The sequence below is a fragment of the Spermophilus citellus genome (assembly GCF_964194105.1).
Source record: "Spermophilus citellus genome assembly, chromosome: 1".
Lineage (NCBI taxonomy): Eukaryota > Metazoa > Chordata > Mammalia > Rodentia > Sciuridae > Spermophilus > Spermophilus citellus.
Window position 1 is genome coordinate 105,498,653 of NC_138182.1, and position 26,484 is coordinate 105,525,136.

Genomic DNA, 26,484 nt, shown 5'->3' on the forward strand with positions numbered 1-26,484 from the left:
ACTTTCATGGAAAGGCATTGCCAAATTCCAAAAAACTACGAGTTTCCTGAAATCTCAGCACAATTTTTTTCACCCAATCTTGATGACACTTTCAGGTAATGATCAGTACCCCAATCCCACTTGGCTCACCAAATTTCGTTCTTCTAGGTTAAACCGTTCGTTGGCAGTAACAGTTTTAATTTTTAGGTTTCACTCTGTTTTCTCCTATATGGATACATGTAGTTGGAACTGTAAATCAAACACCGTTTGTGCTAGCTCTTTGAAAGTTGACACCATAAAGTAGTTCCAAGTTTGATCTCTATGGTTTGTTTCCTATTGATGTAGCCCTAAGCAGAGACTGGCGCAAATCACTTTCATGGAAAGGGGTGGCCAAGCTTCCAAAAAACTACCAGTTTCCTGAAATCTCAGCACACATTTTTTCACCCAATCTTCATGCCACTTTCAGGTAATGATCAGTACCCCAATCCCACTTGGCTCACCAAATTTAGTTCTTCTAAGTTAAACCGTTCGTTGGCAGTAACAGTTTTAATTTTTAGGTTTCACTCTGTTTTCTCCTATATGGATACATGTAGATGAAACTCTAAATCAAACACGGTTTGTGCTAGCTCTTTGAAAGTTGACACAATTAAATAGTTCCAAGTTCTATCTCTATGGATTGTTTCCTATTGATGTAGCCCTAAGCAGAGACTGGCGCAAATCACTTTCATGGAAAGGGGTTGCCAAGCTTCCAAATAACTATGTGTTTCCTGAAATCTCAGCACACATTTTTCCACCCAATCTTGATGACACTTTCAGGTAATGATCAGTACCCCAATCCCACTTGGCTCACCAAATTTCGTTCTTCTAGGTTAAACTGTTCGTTGGCATTAACAGTTTTAATTTTTAGGTTTCACTCTGTTTTCTCCTATATGGATACATGTAGTTGCAACTCTAAATCAAACACGGTTTGTGCTAGCTCTTTGAAACATGACACAATAAAGTATTTCCAAGTTCTATCTCTATAGTTTGTTTCCTATTGATGTAGTCCTAAGCAGAGACTGGCGCAAATCACTGTCATGGAAAGGGGTTGCCAAGTTACCAAAAAACTACGAGTTTTCTGAAATCTCAGCACACATTTTTTCACCCAATCTTGACGACACTTTCAGGTAATGATCAGTACTGCAATCCCACTTGGCTCACCAAATTTCGTTCTTCTAGGTTAAACCGTTCATTGGCAGTAACAGTTTTAATTTTTAGGTTTCACTCTGTTTTCTCCTATATGGATACACGTAGTTGGAACTGTAATTCAAACACGGTTTGTGCTAGCTCTTTGAAACTTGACACAATAAATTAGTTCCAAGTTCTATCTCTATGGTTTGTTTCCTATTGATGTAGCACTAAGCAGAGACTGGCGAAAATCAGTTTCATGCAAAGGGATTGCCAAGCTTCCAAAAAACTACGATTTTCCTGAAATGTCAGCACACATTTTTTCACCCAATTTGATGACACTTTCATGTAATTATCAGTACCCCAATCCCACATGGCTCACCAAATTTCGTTCTTCTAGGTTAAACCGTTCGTTGGCAGTAACAGTTTTAATTTTTAGGTTTCACTCTGTTTTCTCCTATATGGATACATGTAGATGCAACTCAAAATCAAACACGGTTTGTGCTAGCTCTTTGATACTTGACACAATAAAGTAGTTCCAAGTTCTATGTCTATGGTTTCTTTCCTATTGATGTAGTCCTAAGCAGAGACTGGCGCAAATCACTTTCATGGAAAGGGCTTGCAAAGCTACCAAAAAACTACGAGTTTCCTGAAATCTCAGCACACATTTTTTCAACCAATCTTGATGACACTTTCAGGTAATGATCTGTACCCAAATCCCACTTGGTCACCAAATTTCGTTCTTCTAGGTTAAACCGTTCGTTGGCAGTAAGTTTTAATTTTTAGGTTTCACTCTGTTTTCTCCTATATGGATACATGTAGTTGGAACTCTAAATCAAAAACGGTTTGTGCTAGCTATTTGAAACTTGACACAATAAAGTAGTTCCAAGTTCTATGTCTATGGTTTCTTTCCGATTGATGTAGTCCTAAGCAGAGACTGGCGCAAATCACTTTCATGGAAAGGGGTTGCAAAGCTACCAAAAAACTACGAGTTTCCTGAATTGTCAGCACACATTTTTTCACCCAATCTTGATGACACTTTCAGGTAATGATCAGTACCCCAATCCCACTTGGCTCACCACATTTTGTTCTTCTAAGTTAAACCGTTCGTTGGCAGTAAGAGTTTTAATTTTTAGGTTTCACTCTGTTTTCTCCTATATAGATACATGTAGATGAAACTCTAAATCAAACATGGTTTGTGCTAGCTCTTTGAAACTTGACACAATAAAATAGTTCCAAGTTCTATCTCTATGGATTGTTTCCTATTGATGTAGCCCTAAGCAGAGACTGGCGCAAATCACTTTCATGGAAAGGGGTTGCCAAGTTTCCAAATAACTATGTGTTTCCTGAAATCTCAGCACACATTTTTTCACCCAATCTTGATGACACTTTCAGGTAATGATCAGTACCACAATCCCACTTGGCTCACCAAATTTCGTTCTTCTTGGTTAAACAGTTCGTTGGCAGTAACAGTTTTAATTTTTAAGTTTCACTCTGTTTTCTCCTATATGGATACATGTTGTTGCAACTCTAAATCAAACACGGTTTGTGCTAGCTCTTTGAAACTTGACACAATAAAGTAGTTCCAAGTTCTATCTCTATGGTTTGTTTCCTATTGATGTAGTCCTAAGCAGAGACTGGCGCAAATCACTTTCATGGAAAGGGGTTGCCAAGCTATGAAAAAACTACAAGTTTCCTGAAATCTCAGCACACATTTTTTCACCCAATCTTGACGACACTTTCAGGTAATGATCAGTACCCCAATCCCAGTTGGCTCACCGAATTTCGTTCTTCTAGGTTAAACCGTTCGTTGGCAGTAACAGTTTTAATTTTTAGGTTTCACTCTGTTTTCTCCTATATGGATACATGTAGTTGCAACTCTAAATCAAACACGGTTTGTGCTAGCTCTTTGAAACTTGACACAATAAAGTAGTTCCAAGTTCTATCTCTATGGTTTGTTTCCTATTGATGTAGTCCTAAGCAGAGACTGAGGCAAATCACTTTCATGGAAAGGGGTTGCCAAGCTTCCAAAAAACTACCAGTTTCCTGAAATCTCAGCACACATTTTTTCACCCAAACTTGATTACACTTTCAGGTAATAATGAGTACCCCAATCCCACTTGGCTCACCAAATTTGGTTCTTCTAAGTTAAACCGTTCGTTGGCAGTAATAGTGTTAATTTTTAGGTTTCACTCTTTTTTCTCCTATATGGATACATGTAGATGGAACTGTAAATCAAACACGGTTTGTGCTAGCTCTTTGAAAGTTGACACAATAAAATAGTTCCCAGATCTATCTCTATGGTTTGATTCCTATTGAAGTAGCCCTAGGCAGAGACTGGCGCAAATCACTTAAATGGAAATGGGTTGCCAAGATTCCAAAAAACTACGAGTTTCCTGAAATCACAGCACACATTTTTTCCCCCAATCTTGATGACACTTTCAGGTAAAGATCATTACCCCAATCCCAATTGGCTCACCAAATTTCATTCTTCTAGGTTCAACCGTTCGTTGGCAGTAAGAGTTTTAATTTTTAGGTTTCACTCTGTTTTCTCCTATATGGATACATGTAGTTGGAACTCTAAATCAAAGACGGTTTTTGCTAGCTCTTTGAAACTTGACACAATAATGTAGTTCCAAGTTCTATCTCTATGGATTGTTTCCTATTGATGTAGCCCTAAGCAGAGACTGGCGCAAATCACTTTCATGGAAATGGGTTTCCAAGCTTCCAAATAACTATGGGTTTCCTGAAATCTCAGCAGACATTTTTTCACCCAATCTTGATGACACTTTCAGGTAATGATCAGTACCCCAATCCCACTTGGCTCACCAAATTTCGTTCTTCTAGGTTAAAGCGTTCGTTGGTAGTAACAGTTTTAATTTTTAGGTTTCACTCTGTTTTCTCCTATATGGATACATGTAGTTGCAACTCTAAATCAAACACGGTTTGTGCTAGCTCTTTGAAACTTGACACAATAAAGTAGTTCCAAGTTCTATCTGTATGGTTTGTTTCCTATTGATGTAGTCCTAAGCAGAGACTGGCGCAAATCACTTTCATGGAAAGGGGTTGCCAAGCTACCAAAAAACTACGACTTTCCTGATGTCAGCACACATTTTTTCACCCAATCTTGACGACACCTTCAGGTAATGATCAGTACCCCAATCCCACTTGGCTCACCAAATTTCGTTCTTCTAAGTTAAACCGTTCGTTGGCAGTAACAGTTTTAATTTTTAGGTTTCACTCTGTTTTCCCCTATATGGATACATGTAGTTGGAACTGTAAATCAAACACGGTTTGTGCAAGCTCTTTGAAATTGACACAATAAAGTAGTTCCAAGTTCTATCTCTATAGTTTGATTCCTATTGAAGTAGCCCTAGGCAGAGACTGGCGCAAATCACTTACATGGAAATGGGTTGCCAAGCTTCCAAAAAAGTACGAGTTTCCTGAAATCTCAGCACACATTTTTTCACCCAATCTTGATGACAATTGCAGGTAATGATCAGTACCCAAATTACCCTTGGCTCACCAAATTTCATTCTTCTAGGTTAAACGGTTCGTTGGCTGTAACAGTTTTAATTTTTAGGTTTCACGCTGTTTTCTCCTATATGGATACATGTAGTTGGAACTCTAAAGCCAACACGGTTTGTGCTAGGTTTCAAACTTGACACAATAAAGTAGTTCCAAGTTCTATCTCTATGGTTTGTTTCCTATTGATGTAGCCCCAAGCAGAGGCTGGCGCATCACTTTCATGGAAATGGGTTGCCAAGCTTCCAAATAACCAGGAGTTTCCTGAAATCTCAGCACACATTTTTTCACCCAATCTTGATGACACTTTCAGTTAATGATCAGTACCCCAATCCTACTTGGCTCACCAAAGTTCCTTCTTTAGGTTACACCGTTCGTTGGCATTAACAGTTTTAATTTTTAGGTTTCACTCTGTTTTCTCCTATATGGATACATGTAGTTTGAAATCTATATCAAACACGGTTTGTGCTAGCTTTTGAAACTTGACACAATAAAATAGTTCCAAGTTCTATCTCTATGGATTGTTTCCTATTGATGTAGCCCTAAGCCAAGACTGGCACAAATCACTTTCATGGAAAGGGGTATGTCAAGCTCCAAAAACTACAAGTTTCCAGTAAAATCAGCACACATATTTTTCACCCAATCGTGATGACACATTCAGTGAATGATCAGTACCCCAATGCCACTTGGCTCACCAAATTTTGTTCTTCTAGGTTAAACGGTTCGTTGGCAGTAACAGTTTTAATATTTAGTTTCACTCTGTATTCTCCTATATGGATACATGTAGTTGAAACTCTAAAGCAAACACGGTTTGTGCTAGCTCTTTGATACTTGACACAATAAAGTAGTTCCAAGTTCTATCTATATGGATTGTTTCCTATTAATGTAGTCCTAAGCAGAGACTGGCGTGAATCACTTTCATAGACAGGGGTTGCTAAGCTTCCAAAAAACTACGAGTTTCCTGAAATCTCAGCACACATTTTTTCAACCAATCTTGATGACACTTTCAGGTAATGATCAGTACCCCAATCCCACTTGGTCACCAAATTTCGTTCTTCTAGGTTAAACCGTTCGTTGGCAGTAAGTTTTAATTTTTAGGTTTCACTCTGTTTTCTCCTATATGGATACATGTAGTTGGAACTCTAAATCAAACACGGTTTCTGCTAGCTATTTGAAACTTGACACAATAAAGTAGTTCCAAGTTCTATGTCTATGTTTTCTTTCCTATTGATGTAGTCCTAAGCAGAGACTGGCGCAAATCACTTTCATGGAAAGGGGTTGCAAAGCTACCAAAAAACTACGAGTTTCCTGAAATGTCAGCACACATTTTTTCACCCAATCTTGATGACACTTTCAGGTAATGATCAGTACCCCAATCCCACTTGGCTCACCACATTTCGTTCTTCTAAGTTAAACCGTTCGTTGGCTGTAACAGTTTTAATTTTTAGGTTTCACTCTGTTTTCTCCTATATGGATACATGTAGTTGGAACTGTAAATCAAACACGGTTTGTGCAAGCTCTTTGAAACTTGACACAATAAAGTAGTTCCAAGTTCTATCTCTATAGTTTGATTCCTATTGAAGTAGACCTAGGCAGAGACTGGCGCAAATCACTTATATGGAAATGGGTTGCCAAGCTTCCAAAAAACTACGAGTTTCCTGAAATCACAGCACACATTTTTTCACCCAATCTTGATGACACTTTCTGGTAATGATCAGTACCCCAATCTCACTTGGCTCCCGAAATTTCGTTCTTCTAGGTTCAACCGTTCGTTGGCAGTAAGAGTTTTAATTTTTAGGTTTCACTCTGTTATCTCTTATATGGATACATGTAGTTGGAACTCTAAATCAAAGACGGTTTGTGCTGGCTCTTTGAAACTTGACACAATAAAGTAGTTCCAAGTTCTATCTCTATGGATTGTTTCCTATTTATGTAGCCCTAAGCAGAGACTGGCACAAATCACTTTCATGCGAAGGGATTGCCAAGCTTCCAAAAAACTACGAGTTTCCTGAAATGTCAGCACACATTTTTTCACCCAAACTTGATGACACTTTCAGGTAATGATCAGTACCCCAATCCCACTTGGCTCACCAAATTTTGTTCTTCTAAGTTAAACCGTTCGTTGGCAGTAACAGTTTTAATTTTTAGGTTTCACTCTGTTTTATCCTATATGGATACATGTAGATTAAACTCTAAATCAAACATGGTTTGTGCTAGCTCTTTGAAACTTTACACAATAAAATAGTTCCAAGTTCTATCTCTATGGATTGTTTCCTATTGATGTAGCCCTAAGCAGAGACTGGCGCAAATCACTGTCATGGAAAAGTGTTGCCAAGCTTTCAAATAACTATGTGTTTCCTGAAATCTCAGCACACATTTTTTCACCCAATCTTGATGACACTTTCAGGTAATGATCAGTACCCCAATCCCACTTGGCTCACCAAATTTCGTTCTTCTAGGTTAAACCGTTCGTTGGCAGTAACAGTTTTAATTTTTAGGTTTCACTCTGTTTTCTCCTATATGGATACATGTAGTTGCAACTCTAAATCAAACACGGTTTGTGCTAGCTCTTTGAAACTTGACACAATAAAGTAGTTCCAAGTTCTATCTCTATGGTTTTTTTCCTATTGATGTAGTCCTAAGCAGAGACTGGGGCAAATCACTTTCATGGAAAGGGGTTGCCAAGCTACCAAAAAACTACGAGTTTCCTGAAATCTCAGCACACATTTTTTCACCCAATCTTGACGACACTTTCAGGTAATGATCAGTACCGCAATCCCACTTGGCTCACCAAATTTTCTTCTTCTAGGTTAAACGGTTCGTTGGCAGTAACAGTTTTAATATTTAGTTTCACTCTGTTTTCTCCTATATGGATACATGTAGTAGAAACTCTAAAGCAAACACGGTTTGTGCTAGCTCTTTGATACTTGACACAATAAAGTAGTTCCAAGTTCTATCTATATGGATTTTTTCCTATTGATGTACTCCTAAGCAGAGACTGGCGTGAATCACTTTCATGGACAGGGGTTGCTAAGCTTCCAAAAACTACGAGTTTCCTTAAATCTCAGCACACATTTTTTCAACCAATCTTGATGACACTTTCAGGTAATGATCAGTACCCCAATCCCACTTGGTCACCAAATTTCGTTCTTCTAGGTTAAACCGTTCGTTGGCAGTAAGTTTTAATTTTTAGGTTTCACTCTGTTTTCTCCTATATGGATACATGTAGTTGGAACTCTAAATCAAACACGGTTTGTGCTAGGTCTTTGAAACTTGACTCAATAAAGTAGTTCCAAGTTCTCTATCTATGGTTTGTTTCCTATTGATGTAGCCCTAAGCAGAGACTGGCGCAAATCACTTTCATGGAAATGGGTTGCCAAGCTTCCAAATAACTATGTGTTTCCTGAAATCTCAGCACACATTTTTTCACGCAATCTTGATGACACTTTCAGGTAATGATCAGTATGCCAATACCACTTGGCTCACCAAATTTCGTTCTTCTAGCTTAAACCGTTCGTTGGCAGTAACAATATTAATTTTTAGGTTTCACTCTGTTTTCTCCTATATGGATACATGTATTTGTAACTCTAAATCAAACACGGATTGTGCTAGCTATTTGAAACTTGACACAATAAAGTAGTTCCAAGTTCTATCTCTATGGTTTGTTTCCTATTAATGTAGCCCTAAGCAGAGACTGGCGCAAATCACTTTCATGGAAAGGCATTGCCAAATTCCAAAAAACTACGAGTTTCCTGAAATCTCAGCACAATTTTTTTCACCCAATCTTGATGACACTTTCAGGTAATGATCAGTACCCCAATCCCACTTGGCTCACCAAATTTCGTTCTTCTAGGTTAAACCGTTCGTTGGCAGTAACAGTTTTAATTTTTAGGTTTCACTCTGTTTTCTCCTATATGGATACATGTAGATGCAACTCAAAATCAAACACGGTTTGTGCTAGCTCTTTGATACTTGACACAATAAAGTAGTTCCAAGTTCTATGTCTATGGTTTCTTTCCTATTGATGTAGTCCTAAGCAGAGACTGGCGCAAATCACTTTCATGGAAAGGGCTTGCAAAGCTACCAAAAAACTACGAGTTTCCTGAAATCTCAGCACACATTTTTTCAACCAATCTTGATGACACTTTCAGGTAATGATCTGTACCCAAATCCCACTTGGTCACCAAATTTCGTTCTTCTAGGTTAAACCGTTCGTTGGCAGTAAGTTTTAATTTTTAGGTTTCACTCTGTTTTCTCCTATATGGATACATGTAGTTGGAACTCTAAATCAAACACGGTTTGTGCTAGCTATTTGAAACTTGACACAATAAAGTAGTTCCAAGTTCTATGTCTATGGTTTCTTTCCGATTGATGTAGTCCTAAGCAGAGACTGGCGCAAATCACTTTCATGGAAAGGGGTTGCAAAGCTACCAAAAAACTACGAGTTTCCTGAATTGTCAGCACACATTTTTTCACCCAATCTTGATGACACTTTCAGGTAATGATCAGTACCCCAATCCCACTTGGCTCACCACATTTCGTTCTTCTAAGTTAAACCGTTCGTTGGCAGTAATAGTTTTAATTTTTAGGTTTCACTCTGTTTTCTCCTATATAGATACATGTAGATGAAACTCTAAATCAAACATGGTTTGTGCTAGCTCTTTGAAACTTGACACAATAAAATAGTTCCAAGTTCTATCTCTATGGATTGTTTCCTATTGATGTAGCCCTAAGCAGAGACTGGCGCAAATCACTTTCATGGAAAGGGGTTGCCAAGTTTCCAAATAACTATGTGTTTCCTGAAATCTCAGCACACATTTTTTCACCCAATCTTGATGACACTTTCAGGTAATGATCAGTACCACAATCCCACTTGGCTCACCAAATTTCGTTCTTCTTGGTTAAACAGTTCGTTGGCAGTAACAGTTTTAATTTTTAGGTTTCACTCTGTTTTCTCCTATATGGATACATGTTGTTGCAACTCTAAATCAAACACGGTTTGTGCTAGCTCTTTGAAACTTGACACAATAAAGTAGTTCCAAGTTCTATCTCTATGGTTTGTTTCCTATTGATATAGTCCTAAGCAGAGACTGGCGCAAATCACTTTCATGGAAAGGGGTTGCCAAGCTATGAAAAAACTACCAGTTTCCTGAAATCTCAGCACACAATTTTTCACCCAATCTTGACGACACTTTCAGGTAATGATCAGTACCCCAATCCCAGTTGGCTCACCGAATTTCGTTCTTCTAGGTTAAACCGTTCGTTGGCAGTAACAGTTTTAATTTTTAGGTTTCACTCTGTTTTCTCCTATATGGATACATGTAGTTGGAACTGTAAATCAAACACCGTTTGTGCTAGCTCTTTGAAAGTTGACACCATAAAGTAGTTCCAAGTTTGATCTCTATGGTTTGTTTCCTATTGATGTAGCCCTAAGCAGAGACTGGCGCAAATCACTTTCATGGAAAGGGGTGGCCAAGCTTCCAAAAAACTACCAGTTTCCTGAAATCTCAGCACACATTTTTTCACCCAATCTTCATGCCACTTTCAGGTAATGATGAGTACCCCAATCCCACTTGGCTCACCAAATTTAGTTCTTCTAAGTTAAACCGTTCGTTGGCAGTAACAGTTTTAATTTTTAGGTTTCACTCTGTTTTCTCCTATATGGATACATGTAGATGAAACTCTAAATCAAACACGGTTTGTGCTAGCTCTTTGAAAGTTGACACAATTAAATAGTTCCAAGTTCTATCTCTATGGATTGTTTCCTATTGATGTAGCCCTAAGCAGAGACTGGCGCAAATCACTTTCATGGAAAGGGGTTGCCAAGCTTCCAAATAACTATGTGTTTCCTGAAATCTCAGCACACATTTTTCCACCCAATCTTGATGACACTTTCAGGTAATGATCAGTACCCCAATCCCACTTGGCTCACCAAATTTCGTTCTTCTAGGTTAAACTGTTCGTTGGCATTAACAGTTTTAATTTTTAGGTTTCACTCTGTTTTCTCCTATATGGATACATGTAGTTGCAACTCTAAATCAAACACGGTTTGTGCTAGCTCTTTGAAACATGACACAATAAAGTATTTCCAAGTTCTATCTCTATAGTTTGTTTCCTATTGATGTAGTCCTAAGCAGAGACTGGCGCAAATCACTGTCATGGAAAGGGGTTGCCAAGCTACCAAAAAACTACGAGTTTTCTGAAATCTCAGCACACATTTTTTCACCCAATCTTGACGACACTTTCAGGTAATGATCAGTACTGCAATCCCACTTGGCTCACCAAATTTCGTTCTTCTAGGTTAAACCATTCATTGGCAGTAACAGTTTTAATTTTTAGGTTTCACTCTGTTTTCTCCTATATGGATACATGTAGTTGGAACTGTAATTCAAACACGGTTTGTGCTAGCTCTTTGAAACTTGACACAATAAATTAGTTCCAAGTTCTATCTCTATGGTTTGTTTCCTATTGATGTAGCACTAAGCAGAGACTGGCGAAAATCAGTTTCATGCAAAGGGATTGCCAAGCTTCCAAAAAACTACGATTTTCCTGAAATGTCAGCACACATTTTTTCACCCAATCTTGATGACACTTTCAGGTAATGATCAGTACCCCAATCCCACTTGGCTCACCACATTTCGTTCTTCTAAGTTAAACCGTTCGTTGGCTGTAACAGTTTTAATTTTTAGGTTTCACTCTGTTTTCTCCTATATGGATACATGTAGTTGGAACTGTAAATCAAACACGGTTTGTGCAAGCTCTTTGAAACTTGACACAATAAAGTAGTTCCAAGTTCTATCTCTATAGTTTGATTCCTATTGAAGTAGACCTAGGCAGAGACTGGCGCAAATCACTTATATGGAAATGGGTTGCCAAGCTTCCAAAAAACTACGAGTTTCCTGAAATCACAGCAGACATTTTTTCACCCAATCTTGATGACACTTTCTGGTAATGATCAGTACCCCAATCTCACTTGGCTCCCGAAATTTCGTTCTTCTAGGTTCAACCGTTCGTTGGCAGTAAGAGTTTTAATTTTTAGGTTTCACTCTGTTATCTCTTATATGGATACATGTAGTTGGAACTCTAAATCAAAGACGGTTTGTGCTGGCTCTTTGAAACTTGACACAATAAAGTAGTTCCAAGTTCTATCTCTATGGATTGTTTCCTATTTATGTAGCCCTAAGCAGAGACTGGCACAAATCACTTTCATGCAAAGGGATTGCCAAGCTTCCAAAAAACTACGAGTTTCCTGAAATGTCAGCACACATTTTTTCACCCAAACTTGATGACACTTTCAGGTAATGATCAGTACCCCAATCCCACTTGGCTCACCAAATTTCGTTCTTCTAAGTTAAACCGTTCGTTGGCAGTAACAGTTTTAATTTTTAGGTTTCACTCTGTTTTATCCTATATGGATACATGTAGATTAAACTCTAAATCAAACATGGTTTGTGCTAGCTCTTTGAAACTTTACACAATAAAATAGTTCCAAGTTCTATCTCTATGGATTGTTTCCTATTGATGTAGCCCTAAGCAGAGACTGGCGCAAATCACTTTCATGGAAAAGTGTTGCCAAGCTTTCAAATAACTATGTGTTTCCTGAAATCTCAGCACACATTTTTTCACCCAATCTTGATGACACTTTCAGGTAATGATCAGTACCCCAATCCCACTTGGCTCACCAAATTTCGTTCTTCTAGGTTAAACCGTTCGTTGGCAGTAACAGTTTTAATTTTTAGGTTTCACTCTGTTTTCTCCTATATGGATACATGTAGTTGCAACTCTAAATCAAACACGGTTTGTGCTAGCTCTTTGAAACTTGACACAATAAAGTAGTTCCAAGTTCTATCTCTATGGTTTGTTTCCTATTGATGTAGTCCTAAGCAGAGACTGGGGCAAATCCCTTTCATGGAAAGGGGTTGCCAAGCTACCAAAAAACTACGAGTTTCCTGAAATCTCAGCACACATTTTTTCACCCAATCTTGACGACACTTTCAGGTAATGATCAGTACCGCAATCCCACTTGGCTCACCAAATTTTCTTCTTCTAGGTTAAACGGTTCGTTGGCAGTAACAGTTTTAATATTTAGTTTCACTCTGTTTTCTCCTATATGGATACATGTAGTAGAAACTCTAAAGCAAACACGGTTTGTGCTAGCTCTTTGATACTTGACACAATAAAGTAGTTCCAAGTTCTATCTATATGGATTTTTTCCTATTGATGTACTCCTAAGCAGAGACTGGCGTGAATCACTTTCATGGACAGGGGTTGCTAAGCTTCCAAAAACTACGAGTTTCCTTAAATCTCAGCACACATTTTTTCACCCAATCTTGATGACACTTTCAGGTAATGATCAGTACCCCAATCCCACTTGGTCACCAAATTTCGTTCTTCTAGGTTAAACCGTTCGTTGGCAGTAAGTTTTAATTTTTAGGTTTCACTCTGTTTTCTCCTATATGGATACATGTAGTTGGAACTCTAAATCAAACACGGTTTGTGCTAGGTCTTTGAAACTTGACTCAATAAAGTAGTTCCAAGTTCTCTATCTATGGTTTGTTTCCTATTGATGTAGCCCTAAGCAGAGACTGGCGCAAATCACTTTCATGGAAATGGGTTGCCAAGCTTCCAAATAACTATGTGTTTCCTGAAATCTCAGCACACATTTTTTCACGCAATCTTGATGACACTTTCAGGTAATGATCAGTACGCCAATACCACTTGGCTCACCAAATTTCGTTCTTCTAGCTTAAACCGTTCGTTGGCAGTAACAATATTAATTTTTAGGTTTCACTCTGTTTTCTCCTATATGGATACATGTATTTGTAACTCTAAATCAAACACGGATTGTGCTAGCTATTTGAAACTTGACACAATAAAGTAGTTCCAAGTTCTATCTCTATGGTTTGTTTCCTATTAATGTAGCCCTAAGCAGAGACTGGCGCAAATCACTTTCATGGAAAGGCATTGCCAAATTCCAAAAAACTACGAGTTTCCTGAAATCTCAGCACAATTTTTTTCACCCAATCTTGATGACACTTTCAGGTAATGATCAGTACCCCAATCCCACTTGGCTCACCAAATTTCGTTCTTCTAGGTTAAACCGTTCGTTGGCAGTAACAGTTTTAATTTTTAGGTTTCACTCTGTTTTCTCCTATATGGATACATGTAGATGCAACTCAAAATCAAACACGGTTTGTGCTAGCTCTTTGATACTTGACACAATAAAGTAGTTCCAAGTTCTATGTCTATGGTTTCTTTCCTATTGATGTAGTACTAAGCAGAGACTGGCGCAAATCACTTTCATGGAAAGGGCTTGCAAAGCTACCAAAAAACTACGAGTTTCCTGAAATCTCAGCACACATTTTTTCAACCAATCTTGATGACACTTTCAGGTAATGATCTGTACCCAAATCCCACTTGGTCACCAAATTTCGTTCTTCTAGGTTAAACCGTTCGTTGGCAGTAAGTTTTAATTTTTAGGTTTCACTCTGTTTTCTCCTATATGGATACATGTAGTTGGAACTCTAAATCAAACACGGTTTGTGCTAGCTATTTGAAACTTGACACAATAAAGTAGTTCCAAGTTCTATGTCTATGGTTTCTTTCCGATTGATGTAGTCCTAAGCAGAGACTGGCGCAAATCACTTTCATGGAAAGGGGTTGCAAAGCTACCAAAAAACTACGAGTTTCCTGAATTGTCAGCACACATTTTTTCACCCAATCTTGATGACACTTTCAGGTAATGATCAGTACCCCAATCCCACTTGGCTCACCACATTTCGTTCTTCTAAGTTAAACCGTTCGTTGGCAGTAATAGTTTTAATTTTTAGGTTTCACTCTGTTTTCTCCTATATAGATACATGTAGATGAAACTCTAAATCAAACATGGTTTGTGCTAGCTCTTTGAAACTTGACACAATAAAATAGTTCCAAGTTCTATCTCTATGGATTTTTTCCTATTGATGTAGCCCTAAGCAGAGACTGGCGCAAATCACTTTCATGGAAAGGGGTTGCCAAGTTTCCAAATAACTATGTGTTTCCTGAAATCTCAGCACACATTTTTTCACCCAATCTTGATGACACTTTCAGGTAATGATCAGTACCACAATCCCACTTGGCTCACCAAATTTCGTTCTTCTTGGTTAAACAGTTCGTTGGCAGTAACAGTTTTAATTTTTAGGTTTCACTCTGTTTTCTCCTATATGGATACATGTTGTTGCAACTCTAAATCAAACACGGTTTGTGCTAGCTCTTTGAAACTTGACACAATAAAGTAGTTCCAAGTTCTATCTCTATGGTTTGTTTCCTATTGATATAGTCCTAAGCAGAGACTGGCGCAAATCACTTTCATGGAAAGGGGTTGCCAAGCTATGAAAAAACTACCAGTTTCCTGAAATCTCAGCACACAATTTTTCACCCAATCTTGACGACACTTTCAGGTAATGATCAGTACCCCAATCCCAGTTGGCTCACCGAATTTCGTTCTTCTAGGTTAAACCGTTCGTTGGCAGTAACAGTTTTAATTTTTAGGTTTCACTCTGTTTTCTCCTATATGGATACATGTAGTTGGAACTGTAAATCAAACACCGTTTGTGCTAGCTCTTTGAAAGTTGACACCATAAAGTAGTTCCAAGTTTGATCTCTATGGTTTGTTTCCTATTGATGTAGCCCTAAGCAGAGACTGGCGCAAATCACTTTCATGGAAAGGGGTGGCCAAGCTTCCAAAAAACTACCAGTTTCCTGAAATCTCAGCACACAATTTTTCACCCAATCTTCATGCCACTTTCAGGTAATGATCAGTACCCCAATCCCACTTGGCTCACCAAATTTAGTTCTTCTAAGTTAAACCGTTCGTTGGCAGTAACAGTTTTAATTTTTAGGTTTCACTCTGTTTTCTCCTATATGGATACATGTAGATGAAACTCTAAATCAAACACGGTTTGTGCTAGCTCTTTGAAAGTTGACACAATTAAATAGTTCCAAGTTCTATCTCTATGGATTGTTTCCTATTGATGTAGCCCTAAGCAGAGACTGGCGCAAATCACTTTCATGGAAAGGGGTTGCCAAGCTTCCAAATAACTATGTGTTTCCTGAAATCTCAGCACACATTTTTCCACCCAATCTTGATGACACTTTCAGGTAATGATCAGTACCCCAATCCCACTTGGCTCACCAAATTTCGTTCTTCTAGGTTAAACTGTTCGTTGGCATTAACAGTTTTAATTTTTAGGTTTCACTCTGTTTTCTCCTATATGGATACATGTAGTTGCAACTCTAAATCAAACACGGTTTGTGCTAGCTCTTTGAAACATGACACAATAAAGTATTTCCAAGTTCTATCTCTATAGTTTGTTTCCTATTGATGTAGTCCTAAGCAGAGACTGGCGCAAATCACTGTCATGGAAAGGGGTTGCCAAGCTACCAAAAAACTACGAGTTTTCTGAAATCTCAGCACACATTTTTTCACCCAATCTTGACGACACTTTCAGGTAATGATCAGTACTGCAATCCCACTTGGCTCACCAAATTTCGTTCTTCTAGGTTAAACCGTTCATTGGCAGTAACAGTTTTAATTTTTAGGTTTCACTCTGTTTTCTCCTATATGGATACATGTAGTTGGAACTGTAATTCAAACACGGTTTGTGCTAGCTCTTTGAAACTTGACACAATAAATTAGTTCCAAGTTCTATCTCTATGGTTTGTTTCCTATTGATGTAGCACTAAGCAGAGACTGGCGAAAATCAGTTTCATGCAAAGGGATTGCCAAGCTTCCAAAAAACTACGATTATCCTGAAATGTCAGCACACATTTTTTCACCCAATTTGATGACACTTTCATGTAATTATCAGTACCCCAATCCCACATGGCTCACCAAATTTCGTTCTTCTAGGTTAAACCGTTCGTTGGCAGTAACAGTTTTAATTTTTAGGTTTCACTCTGTTTTCTCCTATATGGATACATGTAGATGCAACTCAAAATCAAACACGGTTTGTGCTAGCTCTTTGATACTTGACACAATAAAGTAGTTCCAAGTTCTATGTCTATGGTTTCTTTCCTATTGATGTAGTCCTAAGCAGAGACTGGCGCAAATCACTTTCATGGAAAGGGCTTGCAAAGCTACCAAAAAACTACGAGTTTCCTGAAATCTCAGCACACATTTTTTCAACCAATCTTGATGACACTTTCAGGTAATGATCTGTACCCAAATCCCACTTGGTCACCAAATTTCGTTCTTCTAGGTTAAACCGTTCGTTGGCAGTAAGTTTTAATTTTTAGGTTTCACTCTGTTTTCTCCTATATGGATACATGTAGTTGGAACTCTAAATCAAAAACGGTTTGTGCTAGCTATTTGAAACTTGACACAATAAAGTAGTTCCAAGTTCTATGTCTATGGTTTCTTTCCGATTGATGTAGTCCTAAGCAGAGACTGGCGCAAATCACTTTCATGGAAAGGGGTTGCAAAGCTAACAAAAAACTACGATTTTCCTGAAATGTCAGCACACATTTTTTCACCCAATTTGATGACACTTTCAGGTAATGATCAGTACCCCAATCCCACATGGCTCACCAAATTTCGTTCTTCTAGGTTAAACCGTTCGTTGGCAGTAACAGTTTAAATTTTTAGGTTCACTCTGCTTTCTCCTATATGGATACATGTAGTTGGAACTCTAAATCAAAGACGGTTTGTGCTAGCTCTTTGAAACTTGACACCATAAAGTAGTTCCAAGTTCGATCTCTATGGTTTGTTTCCTACTGATGTAGCCCTAAGCAGAGACTGGCGCAAATCACTTTCATGGAAAGGTGTTGCCAAGCTTCCAAAAACTACCAGTTTTCTGAAATCTCAGCACCCATTTTTTCACCCAATCTTGATGACACTTTCAGGTAACGATCAGTACCCCAATCACACTTGGCTCACCAAATTTAGTTCTTCTAAGTTAAACCGTTCGTTGGCAGTAACAGTTTTAATTTTTAGGTTTCACTCTGTTTTCTCCTATATGGATACATGTAGATGAAACTCTAAATCAAACATGGTTTGTGCTAGCTCTTTGAAACTTGACACAATAAAACAGTTACAAGTTCTATCTCTATGGATTGTTTCCTATTGATGTAGCCCTAAGCAGAGACTGGCGCAAATCACTTTCATGGAAAGGGGTTGCCAAGCTTCCAAAAAACTACCAGTTTCCTAAAATCTCAGCACACATTTTTTCACCCAATCTTGATGACACTTTCAGGTAATGATCAGTACCCCAATCCCACTTGGCTCACCAAATTTTGTTCTTCTAGGTTAAACCGTTAATTGGCAGTAACAGTTTTAATTTTTAGGTTTCACTCTGTTTTCTCCTATATGGATACATGTAGTTGGAACTGTAAATCAAACACGGTTTGTGCTAGCTCTTTGAAACTTGACTAAATAAAGTAGTTCCAAGTTCTATCTCTATGGATTGTTTCCTATTGATGTAGCCCTAAGCAGAGACTGGCGCAAATCACTTTCATGCAAAGGGATTGCCAAGCTTCCAAAAAACTACGAGTTTAATGAAATGTCAGCACACATTTTTTCACACAATTTGATGACACTTTCAGGTAAAGATCAGTACCCCAATCCCACTTGGCTCACCAAATTTTGTTCTTCTAGGTAAAACGGTTCGTTGGCAGTAACAGTTTTAATTTTTAGGTTTCACTCTGTTTTCTCCTATATGGATACATGTAGTTGGAATTCTAAATCAAACACGGTTTGGGCTAGCTCTTTGAAACTTGACACAATAAAGTAGTTCCAAGTTCTATCTCTATGGATTGTTTCCTATTGATGTATCCCTAAGCAGAGACTGGCGCAAATCACTTTCATGCAAAGGGATTGCCAAGCTTCCAAAAACTACCAGTTTCCTCAAATGTCAGCACACATTTTTTCACCCAATTTGATGACACTTTCAGGTAATGATCAGTACCCCAATCCCACTTGGCTCACCAAATTTCGTTCTTCTAGGTTAAACCGTTCATTGGCAGTAACAGTTTTAATTTTTAGGTTTCACTCTGTTTTCTCCTATATGGATACATGTAGTTGGAACTGTAATTCAAACACGGTTTGTGCTAGCTCTTTGAAACTTGACACAATAAATTAGTTCCAAGTTCTACCTCTATGGTTTGTTTCCTATTGATGTAGCACTAAGCAGAGACTGGCGAAAATCAGTTTCATGCAAAGGGATTGCCAAGCTTCCAAAAAACTACGATTTTCCTGAAATGTCAGCACACATTTTTTCACCCAATTTGATGACACTTTCATGTAATTATCAGTACCCCAATCACACATGGCTCACCAAATTTCGTTCTTCTAGGTTAAACCGTTCGTTGGCAGTAACAGTTTTAATTTTTAGGTTTCACTCTGTTTTCTCCTATATGGATACATGTAGATGCAACTCAAAATCAAACACGGTTTGTGCTAGCTCTTTGATACTTGACACAATAAAGTAGTTCCAAGTTCTATGTCTATGGTTTCTTTCCTATTGATGTAGTCCTAAGCAGAGACTGGCGCAAATCACTTTCATGGAAAGGGCTTGCAAAGCTACCAAAAAACTACGAGTTTCCTGAAATCTCAGCACACATTTTTTCAACCAATCTTGATGACACTTTCAGGTAATGATCTGTACCCAAATCCCACTTGGTCACCAAATTTCGTTCTTCTAGGTTAAACCGTTCGTTGGCAGTAAGTTTTAATTTTTAGGTTTCACTCTGTTTTCTCCTATATGGATACATGTAGTTGGAACTCTAAATCAAAAACGGTTTGTGCTAGCTATTTGAAACTTGACACAATAAAGTAGTTCCAAGTTCTATGTCTATGGTTTCTTTCCGATTGATGTAGTCCTAAGCAGAGACTGGCGCAAATCACTTTCATGGAAAGGGGTTGCAAAGCTAACAAAAAACTACGATTTTCCTGAAATGTCAGCACACATTTTTTCACCCAATTTGATGACACTTTCAGGTAATGATCAGTACCCCAATCCCACATGGCTCACCAAATTTCGTTCTTCTAGGTTAAACCGTTCGTTGGCAGTAACAGTTTAAATTTTTAGGTTCACTCTGCTTTCTCCTATATGGATACATGTAGTTGGAACTCTAAATCAAAGACGGTTTGTGCTAGCTCTTTGAAACTTGACACCATAAAGTAGTTCCAAGTTCGATCTCTATGGTTTGTTTCCTACTGATGTAGCCCTAAGCAGAGACTGGCGCAAATCACTTTCATGGAAAGGTGTTGCCAAGCTTCCAAAAACTACCAGTTTTCTGAAATCTCAGCACCCATTTTTTCACCCAATCTTGATGACACTTTCAGGTAACGATCAGTACCCCAATCACACTTGGCTCACCAAATTTAGTTCTTCTAAGTTAAACCGTTCGTTGGCAGTAACAGTTTTAATTTTTAGGTTTCACTCTGTTTTCTCCTATATGGATACATGTAGATGAAACTCTAAATCAAACATGGTTTGTGCTAGCTCTTTGAAACTTGACACAATAAAACAGTTACAAGTTCTATCTCTATGGATTGTTTCCTATTGATGTAGCCCTAAGCAGAGACTGGCGCAAATCACTTTCATGGAAAGGGGTTGCCAAGCTTCCAAAAAACTACCAGTTTCCTAAAATCTCAGCACACATTTTTTCACCCAATCTTGATGACACTTTCAGGTAATGATCAGTACCCCAATCCCACTTGGCTCACCAAATTTTGTTCTTCTAGGTTAAACCGTTAATTGGCAGTAACAGTTTTAATTTTTAGGTTTCACTCTGTTTTCTCCTATATGGATACATGTAGTTGGAACTGTAAATCAAACACGGTTTGTGCTAGCTCTTTGAAACTTGACTAAATAAAGTAGTTCCAAGTTCTATCTCTATGGATTGTTTCCTATTGATGTAGCCCTAAGCAGAGACTGGCGCAAATCACTTTCATGCAAAGGGATTGCCAAGCTTCCAAAAACTACCAGTTTCCTCAAATGTCAGCACACATTTTTTCACCCAATTTGATGACACTTTCAGGTAATGATCAGTACCCCAATCCCACTTGGCTCACCAAATTTCGTTCTTCTAGGTTAAACGGTTCGTTGGCAGTAACATTTTTAATTTTTAGGTTTCACTCTGTTTTCTCCTATTTGGATACATGTACTTGGAACTCTAAAGCAAACACGGTTTGTGCTAGCTCTTTGATTCTTGACACAATAAAGTAGTTCCAAGTTCTATCTTTATGGATTTTTTCCTATTGATGTAGCCCTAAGCAGAGACTGGCACAAATCACTTTCATGGAAAGGGGTTGCCAAGCTTCCAAATAACCAGGAGTTTCCTGAAATCTCAGCACACATTTTTTCACCCCATCTTGATGACACTTTCAGTTAATGATCAGTACCCCAATCACACTTGGCTCACCAAATTTCGTTCTTCTAGGTTAAACCATTCGTTGGCAGTAACAGTTTTAATTTTTAGGTTTCACTCTGTTTTCTCCTATATGGATACATGTAGATGAAACTCTAAATCAAACACGGTTTGTGCTAGCTCTTTGAAACTTGACACAATAAAATAGTTCCAAGTTCTATCTCTATGGATTGTTTCCTATTGATGTAGCCCTAAGCAGAGACTGGCGCAAATCACTTTCATGGAAATGGGTTGCCAAGCTTCCAAATAACTATGGGTTTCCTGAAATCTCAGCACACATTTTTTCACCCAATCTTGATGACACTTTCAGGTAATGATCAGTACCCCAATCCCACTTGGCTCACCAAATTTCGTTCTTCTAGGTTATACCGTTCGTTGGTAGTAACAGTTTTAATTTTTAGGTTTCACTCTGTTTTCTCCTATATGGATACATGTAGTTGCAACTCTAAATCAAACACGGTTTGTGCTAGCTCTTTGAAACTTGACACAATAAAGTAGTTCCAAGTTCTATCTCTATGGTTTGTTTCCTATTGATGTAGTCCTAAGCAGAGACTGGCGCAAATCACTTTCATGGAAAGGGGTTGCCAAGCTACCAAAAAACTACGAGTTTCCTGAAATGTCAGCACACATTTTTTCACCCAATCTTGACGACACTTTCAGGTAATGATCAGTACCCCAATCCCACGTGGCTCACCACATTTCGTTCTTCTAAGTTAAACCGTTCGTTGGCAGTAACAGTTTTAATTTTTAGGTTTCACGCTGTTTTCTCCTATATGGATACATGTAGTTGGAACTCTAAAGCCAACACGGTTTGTGCTAGGTTTCAAACTTGACACAATAAAGTAGTTCCAAGTTCTATCTCTATGGTTTGTTCCTATTGATGTAGCCCCAAGCAGAGGCTGGCGCATCACTTTCATGGAAAGGGGTTGCCAAGCTTCCAAATAACCAGGAGTTTCCTGAAATCTCAGCACACATTTTTTCACCCAATCTTGATGACACTTTCAGTTAATGATCAGTACCCCAATCCTACTTGGCTCACCAAAGTTCCTTCTTCTAGGTTACACCGTTCGTTGGCATTAACAGTTTTAATTTTTAGGTTTCACACTGTTTTCTCCTATATGGATACATGTAGTTTGAAATCTATATCAAACACGGTTTGTGCTAGCTCTTTGAAACTTGACACAATAAAATAGTACCAAGTTCTATCTCTATGGATTGTTTCCTATTGATGTAGCCCTAAGCAGAGACTGGCGCAAATCACTTTCATGGAAAGGGGTTGCCAAGCTTCCAAAAAACTACCAGTTTCCTAAAATCTCAGCACACATTTTTTCACCCAATCTTGATGACACTTTCAGGTAATGATCAGTACGCCAATCCCACTTGGCTCACCAAATTTCTTTCTTTTTAGGTTCAACCATTCGTTGGCAGTAACAGTTTTAATTTTTAGGTTTCACTCTGTTTTCTACTATATGGACACATGTAGTAGGAACTCTAAATCAAACAGGTTTGTGCTAGCTCTTTGAAACTCGACACAATAAAGTAGTTCCAAGTTCTATCTCTATGGTTTGTTTCCTATTGATGTAGCTCTAAGCAGAGACTGGCACAAATCACATTCATGGAAAGGGGTTGCCAATCTTCCAAGAAACTACGAGTTTCCTGAAATCTCAGCACACATTTTTTCACCCAATCTTGATGACACTTTCAGGTAATGATCAGTACCCCAATCCCAGTTGGCTCACCAAATTTCATTCTTCTAGGTTAAACTTTCATGGAAAGGGGTTGCAAGATTTCAAAAAACTAAGAGTTTCCTGAAATCTCAGCACACATTTTTTCACCCAATCTTGATGACACTTTCTGGTAATGATCAGTACCAGAATCCCACTTGGCTCACCAAATTTCGTTTTTCTCGGAGAAACCGTTCGATGGCAGTAAAAGGTTAAATTTTTAGGATTCACTCTGTTTTCTCCTATATGCATATTGTAGTTGTAACTCTAAATCAAACACGGTTTGTGGTAGCTCCTTGAAACTTGACAAAATAAAGTAGTTCCAAGTTCTATCTCTATGGTTTGTTTCCTATTGATGTAGCCCTAAGCAGAAGCTGGCGCAAATCACTTTCATGGAAACGGGTTGCCAAGCTTGCAAAAAACTACGAGTTTCCTGAAATATCAGCACACATTTTTTCACCCAATCTTGATGACACTTTCAGGTAATGATCAGCACCCCAATCCCACTTGGCTCACCAAATTTCGTTCTTCTATGTTAAACCGTTTGTTCTCAGTAACAGTCTTAGTTGTTAGGTTTCACTTTGTTTTCTCCTATATGGATACATGCTTTTGGAATTCTAAATCACACATGGTTTGTGCTAGCTCTTTGAAACTTGGCACAATAAAGTAGTTCCAAAATCTATCTCTATGGTTTGTTTCCTATTGATGTAGCCCTAAGCAGAGACTGGCGCAAATCACTTTCATGGAAAAGGGTTGCAAGCTTTCAAAAAACTAAGAGTTTCCTGAAATCTAAGCCCACATTTTTTCACCCAATCTTGATGAGACTTTTAGGTAATGATCAGTACCCCAATCCCACTTGGCTCACCAAATTTCGTTCTTCTATGTTAAACCGTTCGTTCTCAGTAACAGTCTTAATTGTTAGGTTTCACTTTGTTTTCTCCTATATGGATACATGTATTTGGAATTCTAAATCACACATGTTTTGTGCTAGCTCCTTGAAACTTGGCACAATAAAGTAGTTCCAAAATCTATCTCTATGGTTTGTTTCCTATTGATGTAGCCCTAAGCAGAGACTGGCGCAAATCACTTTCATGGAAAAGGGTTGCAAGCTTTCAAAAAACTAAGAGTTTCCTGAAATCTAAGCCCACATTTTTTCACCCAATCTTGATGAGACTTTCAGGTAATGATCAGTACCCCAATCCCACTTGGCTCACCAACTTTCGTTCTTCTAGGTTAAAGCGTTCGTTCGCAGTAACAGTTTTAATTTTTAGGTTTCAATCTGTTTTTTCCTATATGGATACATGTTTTGGAAGTCTAAATCAAAGACGGTTTGTGCTAGCTCTTTGAAACTTGACACCAGAAAGTAGTTCCAAGTTCTATCTCTATGGTTTGTTTCCTATTGCTGTACTCCTAAGCAGAGACTGGCGCAAATCACTTTAATGGAATGAGGATGCCAAGCTTCCAAAAAACTACGAGTTTCCTGAAATCTCAGCATACATTTTGTCACCCAATCTTGATGTCACTTTCAGGAAATGATCAGTACCCAAATCCCACTAGGCTCACCAAATTTCGTTTTTCTAGGTTAAACCGTTCGTTGGCAGTAACAGTTTTAAATTTTAGGTTTCACTCTGTTTTCTCCTACATGGATACATGTTGTTGGAACTCTAAATCAAACACGGTTTGTGCTAGCTCTTTGAAACTTGACACAATAAAGAAGTTCCAAATTCTATCTCTATGGTTTGTTTCCTATTGATGTAGCCCTAAGCAGAGACTGGCGCGAATCACTTTCATGGAAAGGGGTTGCCAATCTTCCAAGAAACTACGAGTTTCCTGAAATCTCAGCACACATTTTTTCACCCAATCTTGATGACACTTTCGGGTAATGATCAGTACGCCAATCCCCCTTGGCTCACCAAATTTCATTCTTCTAGTTTAAACTGTTCGTTGGCAGTAACAGTTTTAATTTTTATGTTTCAATCTGTTTTCTCCTATATGGATACATATTTTGGAAGTCTAAATCAAAGACGGTTCGTGCTAGCTCTTTCAATCTTGACACAAGAAAGAAGTTCCAAGTTCTATCTTTATGGTTTGTTTCCTATTGATGTAGCCCTAAGCAGAGACTGGCACAAATCACTTTCATGGGAAGAGGTTGCCAAGCTTCGAAAAAACTACGCGTTCCCTGAAATCTCAGCACACATTTTTTCACCCAATCTTGATGACACTTTCAGGTAATGATCAGTACGCCAATCCCACTTGGCTCACCAAATTTCGTTCTTTTTAGGTTCAACCGTTCGTTGGGAGTAACAGTTTTAATTTTTAGGTTTCACTCTGTTTTCTACTATGTGGATACATGTAGTAGGAACTCTAAATCAAACACGGTTTGTGCTAGCTCTTTGAAACTCGACACAATAAATAGTTCCAAGTTCTATCTCTATGGTTGGTTTCGTATTGATGTACCCCTAAGCAGAGGCTGGCGCTAAACACTTTCATGGAAACGGGTTGCCAAGCTTCAACAATTTTATGAGTTTCCTGAAATCTCAGCACACATTTTTTCACCCAATCTGATGACACTTTCCGGTAATGATCAGTACCCCAATCCCACTTGGCTCACCAAATTTCGTTCTTCTAGGTTAAACCGTTCGTTCTCACTAACAGTCTTAATTGTTAGGTTTCACTCTGTTTTGTCCTATATGGATACATGTATTTGGAACTCTAAATTAAACACGGTTTGTGCTAGCTCTTTGAAACTTGACACAATAAAGTAGTTCCAAGTTCTATCTCTATGGTTTGTTTCCTATTGATGTAGCCCTAAGCAGAGGCTGGCGCAAATCACTTGCACGGAAAGGGGTTGCCAAGCTTCCAAAAAACTACGGGTTTCCTGAAATCTCAGCACACATTTTTTCACCCAATCTTGATGACACATTCAGGTAATGATCAGTACCCCAATCCCACTTGGCTCACCAACTTTTGTTCTTCTAGGTTAAACCGTTCGTTCTCAGTAACAGTCTTAATTGTTAGGTTTCACTCTGTTTTCTCCTATATGGATACATGTAGTTGGAACTCTAAATCAAACACTGTTTGTGCTAGCTCTTTGAAACTTGACACAATAAGTAGTTCCAAGTTCTATCTCTATGGTTTGTTTCCTATTGATGTAGCCCTAAGCAGAGACTGGCGCAAATAACTTTCATGGAAAGGGGTTGCCAAGCTTCCAAAAAACTACGAGTTTCCTGAAATCTCAGCACACATTTTTTCACCAAATCTTGATGACACTTTCTGGTAATGATCAGTACCACAATCCCACTTGGCTCACCAAATTTCGTTCTTCTCGGAGAAACCGTTCGATGGCAGTAACAGTTTTAATTTTTAGGTTTCACTCTGTTTTCTCCTATATGCATACTTGTAGTTGGAACTCTAAATCAAACACGGTTTGTGCTAGCTCTTTGAAACTTGACACAATAAAGTAGTTCCAAGTTCTATCTCTATGGTTTGTTTCCTATTGATGTAGCCCTAAGCAGAAGCTGGCGCAAATCACTTTCATGGAAACGGGTTGCCAAGCTTCCAAAAAATTACGAGTTTCCTGAAATATCAGCACACATTTTTTCACCCAATCTTGATGACACTTTCAGGTAATGATCAGTACCCCAATCCCACTTGGCTCACCAAATTTCGTTCTTCTATG